The sequence below is a fragment of the Tenrec ecaudatus genome, chromosome 10 (genome assembly GCF_050624435.1).
Source record: "Tenrec ecaudatus isolate mTenEca1 chromosome 10, mTenEca1.hap1, whole genome shotgun sequence".
NCBI classification, from domain to species: domain Eukaryota; kingdom Metazoa; phylum Chordata; class Mammalia; order Afrosoricida; family Tenrecidae; genus Tenrec; species Tenrec ecaudatus.
In genome coordinates, this window is record NC_134539.1 from 8,052,508 (window position 1) to 8,065,461 (window position 12,954).

General features: G+C 48.5%; 1 protein-coding gene across 1 annotated transcript in view; it reads left to right on the plus strand.

Moving 5' to 3' along the window:
* Positions 1-4,903: 4,903 nt before the first annotated feature.
* Positions 4,904-12,954, plus strand: part of KDM4C (lysine demethylase 4C) — a 213,606-nt gene continuing 205,555 nt past the window's right edge. The window contains exon 1 of the mRNA XM_075559906.1: positions 4,904-5,093. The gene's annotated coding sequence lies outside the window, so the exon portion shown is untranslated. The remainder of the gene's footprint in view (positions 5,094-12,954) is intronic.

Below are 12,954 nucleotides of genomic sequence, written 5' to 3' on the forward strand. Positions count from 1 at the left end.
GCAATCTATTGGGCATGGGGTGGTTTAATAAAAAGCTTAAGTTGTCAAATACAAAATTGATGATCTGAAGGTATACCCCTATCTAACTCAGAATTAAAAATATATTTTTAAAAAGCCCTTAACAATTTCTATCCTTGGTCACGATATGGTTGATTTGTCCGGTTGTGAGGATCTGGGTTTTATGTTGGGGTATATTCCACACCGAGGCTGTGTTTTGTTTTGAATCATTTTATTGGGGGCTCTTACAAATCTTATAACAATCCATCATTCAGTTGTATTAAGCACACTTGTACATATGCTCCCATCAACATTTCCAGAACATTTTCTTTCTACTTGAGCCCTTGGTATCAGCTCCTTTTTTTCTCCCTCCCTCCCCCACCCTCGTAACTCTTTGATCAATTATATATTATCGTTGTTATTTTGTGTTGTACACTGCCCTTGGACTCCCTTCACTCATATTTGTTATTCGCCCCCCTGGGAGGTAGGCGGGCTATATACCCAACCTTGTGATGGGTTCCCCTTTCCACCTCATCCCCATGTCTGTGATCTTCATTTGGAAATGCATAAGTCCTCATTTTCAGCAAGCCACGTTGTGTCACCTGCATACTGCAAATTACTAAGGAGTCTTCCTCCATCCAGAGGAAACTTTCTTCTTTATGAGGCAGACTAGCAAAAGAAACTAGCAGTTTTTATTAGCTGCTAAATGACTTGCCCATTTCTCCCTCCCATCTCGGCAAAGTTGACTACTGGTCGACCTGCTCTTTCTCCCTCCTCTTGTGGGAAAGTCTCTGCTGGTGATTAATTTGAGAATGTACACTCATGTTCCTAGGTCCAGGCCACACCAATTAGTTTTGAGTATTCTTCAATGTATTGTTTAACATTGTAATCTGAATGGTGTAGTTAATCGTGTCATGGTAAACAGGATGCTATAATCAATTTTGGTATTGTTTCTCTTATAAGGAATATACCTTATAATGCATGCTTGCTCTTCTTGAAGTTACCAGAATGTTATCATCAATGCTGTACCCTGTAATGCTAATTCTAAAGAATAGTAACATTGATTTTGTGTTCTGCTTCTGTTCATGCTTAATCCTTGATAAATGAGTTTAATGCCTTTAAAAATGGACTGGAATGACCACTTGGGACTGCAAGCAAAGAATCACTTTTAGGTTCTAGCAGTCTGGTTATAACCAAATAGCATCTCTTCTAAACTATCAAGACATTATAGTGGCTGTCATCTAGTTGAACCTGCAACATTCATATAGTCCAATTTCCTATAGTTCATAGGAGCTAGTTCTCAGATGACTTGCTCAGTAGAGAGATGGAGCAAGTCTGGTGAAAGGCTGCAACTCTGAGCCACCTTTCCTGATTTTAAACCAGGGAGCATCCCTTCTTCAGCACAAACACAGCGAAGTGATCTTGAATTGTCCTTTCTCAACATTGTCCATCATTTATAATGATCTTGTGATCATTTTTTATAATAAATGCCAAACTAGTCCCAAGGAGGTGGAGATTGATTAAAGATGTTCTCAAATGCCCAACTTTTCCAAGATGCTATACTGCTTCATTTTGTGCTCCCATGCCAATCCTGTCCATAGTATATGCCTTCAAGCCTTCACATCCCTGTGTTCTCCTGCTGCAATCTCTCACAGAGTCACAAGACTGTAAGGAAATGTCTCACGTGGTTGTGGGTGCTGTTAAATCCCAAATTCAAAGGCCAGGCAGAGACAGATCACATGCAGGAGCCAGAGCCAAATGTGTCCAGAAGCCAAAGCAGGTCTTCTTTCTTCTTCACCACCTTTCAGTGGCGAAAGGGAGGCCACAAAAGGAAAAGCTTTTGTGAAGGTATGATTTTTATCTTTCAGTGGACCATACCCTGTAGGAGGGTGAAGCCCAGGATAGATCCCATCTTAACTTGGTAAAAGATAATTCCTGCCAAAGCGGAATTACAAGTATAGGCACTGAGGCTAGAATTTATAGAACATCACAAAAGGGATTATGGCAAGAGAGATGACAGCTAGAAGAGACCCCTAAGTAACTGACTACATCTCGGATCCCACCCTTGAATGATTTTGCCTAGTCAGTGAAACAGGAAAACATTTTTTTTCTGGTATTCTCTTCTTTCAGCAAACATCTTCTGATGGCCACAACGATATCCCTTGTTCCATATCCTCTTCTCAATTCAGCTCGAAGGGTTAGCAGTTCCCCGCGGCTGTACCGCTGCAACTGCTTTTGAATCATCTTCGACACCATTTACATCACCCTAATACTGTTTGCTAACTTCCACATTCTGTTGGATACTCTTTAAAAAAAACATTTTATTGGGGACTCGTACCACTCTTACCACAATCATATATTCATCAGTTGTGTCAAGCACATTTGTACATTTGTTGGCATCATCATTCTCAAAACATTTGCTTTCTGCTTGAGCCTTTGGTATCGGCTCTTTTTCCCCCCTCCCTCGCCGCGGATACTCCTTTCTTTGGAACGGACACAAATGCATCCCCTTTTCAGTAGACTGCCCAGGTAGCTGTTTTCCACATTTCTTGGTTTAGACAAGTGAGAGTTTTTGGAACATCTAAATTGGCATTCCACCAATGCCGGAGCCTTGTTTTTCACCAGCACCTTCAGTGGAGCTTCAATATCCCTGGGTCTTGATTATATGCTATCTCCTGGAGTGGTTGATATCAGCAAGGCACTGATAACATTCACCCTTGTGAGGCTGAAAAACCTACCCCTTATGTAGTCTGTGTCCAGCAAGCGTTATATCCTAAGCATTAAATTGTGAAGGGTCAGGAATTCATGATCGAAGAGGGCTTCAAAAAGTTTGTGGGAAAATTCCATGATCTCTTAGTTCCAGTTTTCCACAAATAATTTGAAGAGCCCTTGTACAATCTGGCTTTTGGTAGCCGAACTGTGGACCTAGTTCTTACCTCTTGGTGATTTAGAGTTCATACCAGATACCCACGTCACTGGGACTCACGTTGACCTTATGGGACAGTGGAGAACTGCCACAGACAGTTTCCAGGGCTGAGATCTTTAAGGACGGACCCTGGTGCAGAGTGATTAAGGCCCAGGTTGGGGGTTTGAACCCACCATTCTCTCATGGGAGAAAGACTTGGCAATTTGCTACCCTAGAGATTTGCAGACTTGAACCCCTACAGGGCTGCTCTATTGTGCCCTTTCGGTTGGTATGCCAACGGGTTTGGCTTTGGAATTTTTACAGAGGTAGACTGTAAGTGGATCGCCACATCTTTCTAGAACAATCTGGTGGTTTCTGGCTGTCATCCAGTGTGTAATCAATGAGTCTCTACCACTCCTTGGAGATAGTAACAAAGACCTGAAGACTCATTGATGCTGACTCATAGGGACCCTATAGGGGGAATGGAACTGTCCCTGTGGATTTCCAGGGGTTTACCACAGTAGGAAAGCCCTATTTCTCCTGGTGGTCTTGAACTAGACTTTTCAACTTTGCTGATCCCAGCTCATCCCCTAACCACTATGCACCAGGGCTCATGATTGGAGATGACAGTGCATATTCATGTAACTGAATGGCTGTAATATCAGTCAACATATGCAAACTTCCCTCAAAAATGTCTAGGTCACCCACCACCGCTCCACCCATAGACAACAAGTGGTTTCCAAAGCCCAGCCACCCTCCAGGGCAGAGTAGATCTGCGCCATCGGATTGTCCAAAAGCAAACTCTAAATTCGGTTCAATCCTATTTTTGTTTTAGCACGCCCCATAGGTTTGAAGGGTGGCCTAGGAGCCTCATAGCAGACTCATTTCAAAAGTCTCCATTGGTTGTATATGTTGGACACATTTAGAAGCCTGGTCTTTGTTTCTGATAAAGAAGAAAATGAAAAACAGTGGCCACCCATTAATCCCATTTGCTTTATTACAACGAACTGCAGTCACCTGTCCTCCAGGAGAGGAAAATTTCAGGAGCTGGGCAAGTGGACCCGGGTGGGTTCAAAAGGAACCTGGAAATCTTCATAAGAGAAAGCTGTTTGCTCACGAGCAATCTACCTAATAATCTTTAGCAGAGACGTGAGAGGAAACGCTCTAAGAGACCCAGCTGCGAATTCCACAAGAAGCTGTGTTTTTGATTTTTTAAGTTCAGCTCTGCTAAACTTGTGCTGCAGTACAAAGGCTTCAAGTCTGCGGTTCCTTCTGACGCTCTGCGAGGCGGAGTTGCATGGCAGAAGCAACAAGTTGTGGTAAACTTACTTGTCTTTGCTCTTGGAGGGGGGTGGTGGGTTGTGAGGCACCTGCTCTTCCAGTTACGCCTAATCAAGCCAAACTCTAGTCATCTCCAGTCCAGGATTCCGACTGGGGACAGCTGCGCGCGGAGGGGCGCGTTGTGCATGTGCGCCTCACGTGCCGCGCGGAATATTCCCCGCCCCTGGCCATACCGCCTCTTGGTTCAGGCACGTGGACACCCAACCTGGCGGATAGGACAATGGTGTGCCCCAGACACAGGCAAGAGGAGAATGGGCAGCGAGCGCGGGACTGTGGGGGCCTTCTCGCCAGGCTCGGCCTGGCATCCCCGTGCCCCAGGCAGGGCAACGCCACACCGAGGTCTGTGCGCTATCAGGCCGGGCCCCACGCGTCCAGTTGCAGGTTTCTGGGTGGGTTCTGTGCACCTGTTCCTTCCGTCCTCTGCTCACGTGTCTTTCACACACCCCCACACCCCCCACCGAGAACAAGGTCCCCAGAAGGCAGGACGACGCGCGCCCAGGAGCCCAGCACACGCGCCGCGCGGAAGACGGAGCTCAGCTAGAGCAGGCACCCGGCACCTTTAAGCGCTCGGGAGGGTCACGTGACGCGCCGGGCCCGCGGTCACGTGACGGCGCGCGCGTCCCCGCGCGGAGAGAGCAGTCCTGTGCGGTGCGCGCGCCTACTCCTGGCCCGGCGGGCGCGGAGCCGCGCAGCGAGCAGCGCCGAGGCCTTCTGCGCCTGCGCAGAGAACAGCTGTCACCCAGTGCGGAACAAGTCTCCCAAATTTACCAAATCTCCCCGGGCCAGAGGCCACCGTCTCCCTTCTGGTCCTCGTCCGCCGGCTAGGGTCGGGGCCCGGCCCGCGCGCCAGGTAACTGCTTTTCTCGACGGCGGGGGGAGGCGGGGGAAGAGGGGCCGGGGTAGGGGGGCCGTGGTCCTGGAGCGCCCCCTGAGTGCGTCACCGGGGTGCGCAGTCCGGTGCGCCCCGTCCGCGCTGTCCCGCCGGGACGGGGGTGCGGTCGCGGCGCGGGAGGCGGGGCCAGTGACGGCGCGCTGGGCCTGCAGGGGTTCGGTCCTGTGCTCGGCGCGCTCGGGGTCGGCCGAGTTCAGGCTCGCGCTTCAGGGGGCGGAGGCACGTGGGTGGCCCGGGCTTGGGACTGTCATCACCTGCGGGTGCGGCCCGACGCCCCTGCCGAGCACCCCGCCAACCTGGGCTTCGACGCCGTGGGGTTCCTGAGTCCCTGCAGTGTGTGGAGCAGATGCCGGGTGCTTCCTAGATCCGAGTGCCGTCGGGGCGCGTGGGATGCCCGGCGCTGGAGCGGCGCGGGCCACGGTGCAGAGGCAGCGCCCAGGGGTGGGGATGGGGGGTTTGGGCTGGAGCTGGGGTCGCCGTGGGGCCTAGCGAGGGGGACTGGGTGCGGGGTGGGGGTAGGTTGGCGCGCGCCCGCACGCAGCTGGTTTTGGTTATGCGTGATGCCCTGGGCAAGCTAGCCACCTCCTCTCGGGAGAAGAGGGAGCAAACTCTGTTGTTAGCACTTGGTAAACTACTCCCGCGAGGCGATTTATCCATGATTGCTTCGGAAAAAGTGTGTTAAAAGTTGCATCCTTATTCCTGGGAAACTTTCTTCTGGCAGGTGCGGTCCACCTACGACGTTCTCGCCAAACGGGGTCCTCTTTCACCTACTGCGTTTACAGTATTATTTGTATCTAAACGGGAGGAGTTTGGCTTCACTGTTTCTATGGCAACCGTCATCAGTAATCCAATTTCCCAGTGTTGTGGCTGAAAAACCAGTGACTGTAATGCTGAAAGGTGCGCTTTTACAATGCAGTGCTCAATTCTAAACCTTTGTCTTCGTGCCAAGCTTTCCTCCCAATTGAAGGTGGTAAGAAAAGTTTACACGTGCTCTTTACACAACTGTGCTAACATTTAAATGGGAATCTTGGTCCTTTTGACCCACAGACTTGAATCGGTGGCTTTTCAACAGTTAAAAACATTGCATGTGTCCAAATGCTCTAAACAGCCAACCGTTAACCATTTTACAAAAATGACAAAGAAAAAGAAAGTAGATGCTGAATAGTTGATTTTTTTTTTAAGGAGTTTCTTGGGGTAAGTGGTAAATTGAGTTCTTCTGGGTACCTTTTAATCTTCGATGGGCAGACTGGATATTATTTGTGAATCCGGTAGAGTTCCAGGCTCAGAAATCCATCAGGGCAGTTCTACTGTGTCCTGTGGGGCCTTATCTGTCTGCATAGATTTGATGGCAGCTAAGTTTGGAGTTTGGTTTTTGAATCTTGAATGAATCTTCTAACAGAACATTTGAACCCAGAGGGTGAGTTCAGTATCCTTTTTAAAACTCTTTCTTTCTTCTTTGCATTTTCAGTAACTTGCCCAACCCCTAAGGTGCTCAAAAGATGTCTCTCTTTAACAACACCTGCACTGAGATGTAACTTACATACTAGACAATGCATATACTTGAAGTACACAATATAGTGGGCGCTAAGATATGCGCAGAATTGTATGTCTGTCTGTTCTCACCATCATGTCTATCACCCCAGGAAGAAACCTTGAGCCCACTGGCAGTTTTCCTTACTGCTCCACCACCTAACATGGTAAACCCCCCTCCCCCTGACCCGCCCCCTCTGGGAATTGCCAGTCGACTTTCTGTCCTCTTCCTGTTGCTGTTAGTGTTGCCTGGCCCTGTGCCATCCTCACACCGGAGTCTGTGGCTGTGACAGTCATGCCAGTCCATCTCATGGAGGGCTGCCTTCCTTTTCCGCCGACCCTCCCACCACCAGAACGGCCTTTTCTAGCCTTTGGTGGTTGCTGATGATGTGTCCAAAGTATGTGAGCCAAGATCTTACCACCCTCCTTTCTGAAGAGCTCACTGTTCTGACAGATTTGCCTATTGTGCACTTTTCATGTAAGTAGGGTCCCCTCTGACCTTCTATGTCTGGCTGCGTTTAATTTGCATCATGTTTTCAAGGCACATCCATGTCGTAGCATGCACACATTTTTCACTCCTAGACTCCTTTCCGGTGTTTATGTACTACATCTTAACCTATCCATTCATCAGTTGACCTTCGGGTTGTATCCTCCTTGAGCCTATGATGAGTAATAACTACTATGAATGTTTCACCTACAAGTTTTTGGGTGGATATTTGCTTTCTCTCTCCACACCCCCCCACACCCCAGGAGTGGAATTATTGGGGAAAACCTCCTCCTTTTCAATGGATGAATGTACGAACTAGGAGAGAGGGTAGTTTGAGGGATGTGTTTCTCAGGCCCTAGGACTCCAGGGTGCAGAATTCTGGGGGCTCTGCTGTGGGTCAGCATACGTGGTTTCTGGAAGCTGTATGATCGTCCCTCTGTTAGTCCAGCTGGCCAGGTAGTAAGACTCCCCGCTCCTTTCTGAGAAGGCTCGTTTTATACCCAGCGGGTGACAGTCACAATGAATCCTGGTCACATGCACCCATAACTGAATTCTCGCTTGTCTTACCCTCTCCCCCCACCTTCTCCTACCCAGAACCATCAGGAAAAGATCCTTTGGTGGGAGTTACAGAAGATGGGTAGGAGAGCCGTTTTAAATAATGTACTCTCCTGCAGTGACCTTCCCTCAGGCCCTTCTTGTTTTGAGAGCCTGGAGGAGATTTTACTACAGCCTCTGTAGCAAGCGCCTCCTGCACCCCATCCCCTTTCTAATCGGTCTACACTCAGTCTGCTGTCAGGATGTGTTTCCAGAGACGGACTGTCTGGTATTAGAATGAAGCAGCTCTCTCTTGCGTCCTCACTTCTAAAATAACAAAGAAAAGGCCTAACAGGTGCAGCTGCCAGGTGCAGCCTATCCGCCACCCGAACTGCGCCTGCTTCCTGCGCTGCGCAAAGAAAAGGCCACGAAGAAGTTTGTAACAAGAAAAGTAGTGGCGGCCGCAGACCTCAGAGACATGCCCGAAGCAAGTGTCCTGGACGCAGACATGCTTCCCAAGCTCTACTTTATTTATTGTGTGGTTGTGCCATTCCCAGCAAGGCGGTCAGGAACTGGTCATGGGTGGAGCGGGGCGCACCTAACACCCCTCCCCCTCACCTTGCTTAGACCTGCAGGTGCTGCCCCTCGACCTCCTCCAAAGCCTCTGCAAAGACTGGAAGCTGGAGAAAAGCACACCTGAAAGGAACTAACATGGAAAAGAAGAAGGAAGCAGACACCGAGGGAACAGCATGTAGCACCTGGGACGTGGGACGATTAGGGTCCTTCAGAATGTCTGTGGGCAAATGGAACTAAATGATGACTGGTTTTTTTTTTTCACGAATTTCTTGAGGCCCCAAATCTCTTAATGAATGTTCACTAGTTTATTTCTTTTGATTCTAATATCCATCACAATAGCTACAACAGAAACTCATAGACAAAATTCATGATGACGGGTTTATTAAGGAAGTTAACAAGTTGTAATGCCGGAAGGGTTGTTGTTCTGTAGGATGTGTTAAACAAAGTTTCAGGTCTTGACTTAGTGGGTGTCCAATGAAAGGGGAACCAGAACCACCATATATTAAGTATCTCCAGCCTCCCTTTGCATTAATATGACAGATCTTAATCGGATAGGCAAGGGTCTGCCCTTGTAAGGAATGTTACAGGAAACTTTCCCTTAACACCAACCCCCCCCCCTGCTCAATGTAAACAACTCAATCAATCTTTACAAAGCAACAATCCCCGGATTGTGGCTGTAAAATGGACTGCACTAGCATAAACAACTCACCCCAACAGTACCTCCCCTAGATCCCTGGGGCATGGGGGGAGGGGGGCGCGGGACAGGGGATTGTAAATGTTTTTCATTTTTATTTGATTGTTTCTTCTTGTTCTTGTTGGTATCTGTGTTTGTCATAATATGACCACCAAAGTAAACCAGAGATGTTCACAACCCGTGGACAAGCAGATGGATTCTGGGTCCTCATTTAATTTTTTAGCCCCAAGAACAGTTACTTCTGACCACATGCCCCTGATTCATATCCCCCTTTAGGAAGAGACGACTGAAGATAAAGGTGCCACAGCAAAGTGTGAACAAAGCGGACGGTGCCCGGCTATCAACTGGACTAGTGTCTGGGGCCTTAAAGGCTTACATTCAGACAAGCAGCCAGCTAAGTGAGGTGTCAGCCAAGTCCAGATTGAAGAAGCACACCAGCCTATGGGATCCAAGGATGACCATAACAAAACCCAAATATGAAGGGAAAAGTACCAGAGCTTGAATTGTGAACACCCAACTTGTAGAGGGGTATGGAGGACAGCGGGAGCTCAAAATCCATCTGCAGAGCATCTAGTCGGATTAAGCTGCTGGCAGATCCCCTCTGGCCACAGGAGAGGGACTCAAACACCTGTACTATCAGACAGAGGTGATTGTAAACTTGATTGTGGTAGATCAGTATAATAGGATATTTTGGTCAATTGACCTCCTATTTGACCCACCTTGGGGTTTTTTTTCTAGGCTTAAATGTTGTTCTATGACAGAAATTTCTTCTCTGGTTTTTAAAAAATATTGCTGGTGGTCTTTTCTTTCTTGCTCTTTATTTTTATCTTGATATTATTATTATTTTGGTTTCATTTTGTTTTTTATTGTTTGTTAGGTTTCCCAGTTTGTGAAGCACAGAAGGAGTGGATGCACAGAGACACTGACTGATGCAGTGGTTTCTCGGTTTATCAGGGCTGGGGGTGTGGGGCGTGGGGTGGGGGCGGGGGGTGGGGAGACGGAGGGGCACTGGGGAGCAAACCATGAATGCATGCACGTGGAAGGGGGAGGAGCACTAGAACGGATTGTGATGCTGTATATACAACTTTTCAAAAAGTGACATCCCTGGAAGTGTAGACTGTGGATTTTATATCAAGAAAACTACTGAAACAAGAAAGAGATTGAAAAAAGAAGCCAACGTTGACCACTAGTTACCATGGGTGAAGGAGGAAGAGATTTTTCTGTGAGGGGCACTGAGTTTATGTTAATGGTGTGGAGTAATTTGGAGAAGGATCTTATTAATGGGTGTACACCATAAACGTAATCAGTGACACCAAATTATACATGTAGAAGTTGTGAATTGGAGAATATATTGTCTATATTTGTGCCACAATTAAAAAACCAAGTACACGTACAAACAGCGAGTACAAGGAAGACGAAATTGTTCTAAAATTGATTGTGGTAATGATTGTACAACTTTTCTTGATATGATTGCACTATTGAATTGTATGTTATGTGGTTGAAGTGCCAATAAAACTGTTAAAAAAATCCCCACAAAAAACAAAGTTTCAAGTCTGCTAGTAAATGCCCAAAGGTGCATCCTGCTATGCTGTAAACCTCAACCCCAAGGTCTTCCGCTTAAACTCCTTGGATCAGCAAACCCGGCTCCCTGACCGGAGTGCCCGGAGACACCCACTCCAGTAAGCCTCAGCCCCAAGGCACTCAGCTCCGTTTTGTGGGTGGACAGGCCCGACTTCCCCAGTTAAGTGCAGGGAGGCACCTGACTGCAAGGCGGCTCCAGCACAACAGCACCCAGCGTTACTTGCCCCACGGTCGGAAGTCCATCCCTCGGTTCTGTGCTCTGGCTCCCGGTTCGGCCGCTACTCCTCTGATGGCATCGCCATCCTCTGGGTCCAGGAGGTTCGCTGTGCAGGGATCTCGGTCTAGAGGATGTGTTCATTACTGGCTCTTGCTGGTAAGGAGGTCCCTCCTCCTGGTTCTCAAGAGAACTCATTTTATACACAGCAGGATGCCCTTGCAGATAAATCCTGTTGGAAATGACAGGTGAATCTTATCAGTATCTTCCCCCACCACCTTACCCGCCTCATGCAGGGAGAGGCCGTTGGTGGGAGTTGGAGAGCGGCGAGAAAAGCCACAGTCAACCATTCTCTCCCTGCCAGGCCCCCTCATTGGCTACATACTCCTTGACTCCCCTGAGAAGCATCTCGAATATGCGGTTTGTATGCTTCCTGGTACAATACCAGAGTTTTCCCCTGCCGAAAGTGCTTACGTTCTCCGCCTGTTTTGTTGTGTGACTTACTCTTTACCTGGATGCATTTCTTCATTAGATGTTTACACACCACGTCGGGCCATGCTCTGTTTAGAGGGCAGGCTGACTGGACTGCAGTGAGAGCAAAGAAGACAAGCTGGCCTTTGGTACGGAATCATTCAGCGCCCATTTATGAAAGCTAACTGTCAGGCGCTGCTCAGCTACACTGTTGCTTGACGGTTTCAGATACACAACACCTCAGTTGCTCTGATACTTCCTAGCTGTCGCCTGCTGTGGACACCCAGTGGTGCAGTGGCTTAACTGTAGTTCAAAACCACCAGCGGATCCGAGGGGAAATGCTGAAGCTTTCAGCTTCTGTAAAGACTTCCAGCCTCGAAACCTTCCTGTGAAAGCCTTCCCACTCGGAGACCCACACGGGTAGTTCTACTTGGTCCTACAGGATCACTGTGGGGCAGAACCGATTCTGAGGCCGATTGTGTGGGGAATCCTGACATGCGTGGTCTCGCTGCTTTGAAATGTGTATTTTTGCTGTCCAGTAGTGTATCAAAGGAGGTCATGGAAGTATGCCATTGTCTTTTGATTCCATTTCCCCATGAACAGCTTGAAGCCCCACCTCATACTATTGTGGGTGGATATGCAGCTGCTTCAAGAAGTTCATGGAAAAAATGGAATAAAAAATAGGATTTCTCCAGGAACATTTGGAAGGTCCTTCATATTTAATTTGAGCAGAATAATTTGTCATCTGAGCCTGATTGCCGATAACTTAAAAAAAAATACCACCTCCATCCAGTTCCAGGTAGTAATGTGATGTTTCTGCTTTTTAACTGTTAAGATCTCAAACCCGGAAACTCCCTCACTACTTAGTTCCTCTGGGGTCTCTTCCCATCTCATCCCCTTGTTGCTCGCTGTGACGGCCAGGAGTCATTCCGCCCCCTAAGGATTCCGAGGGTCCAAGTTCATTAGGGCAGCCCTCCTTCCGCAATCAGTTTTGGGCACCCACTTCTGTCCCCTTAGACCATCCCAGCCCAAGCCACCATCACGCCACTGCTGACCTGGGATCCTTGTCCCCTCCCTCCTCCTTCCTGTCAGCTGGAGCACCCTCCCTGCCCTCAGGTTACTGAAATTCCTGTGAGCTGGCTCTCCCAACACTCTCCAGGCCTCTACTTTTCTGCTTTGCCTGCTGCTGCCCCTTCATTTCCTGCACCTGGCTGACCTTCTGGAGTGCATGACCTCCTGCCAGGCTAGCTTTGCTTTCCCATTTCCGCCTGTCTGTACATCTTGCAGAGAATCTCTGATGGCAGAGTGGGTTGTTCATTGGGCTGCTAGCCGAAAGGTCAGCTGTTTGAAACCACCCCCCACTGTTCCGGAGAAAGATAAAGCTTCCTACCTCTGTAAAGAGTTGTAGTTTCCCAAACCCTCAGGGGGCAGTTCTAAGCTGCCCCTTAGGGTGTCATGAGTTGGAATCTACTAGATAGCGGGGAGATACATCTTGCACGACTGTTTCTCAGAGAAACGTGACTTGTAGCTTTGCTTCTTCCCCCCAAAAATCCCATGCCTTAATGGCCAACCACCCTCATTCTGCATACTCTCCTGCCACAGCATCTTACACAGGTTACATGCAACAGAGGCTTGGGGGAGGGGTGTGTGTGATGATTTGCCTCTAAAAGGTGAGGATTCTGTTGGTGCGCCTTCCTGTGGAGTCATGGAGACCCTGCGGCTGGAGTAGAAC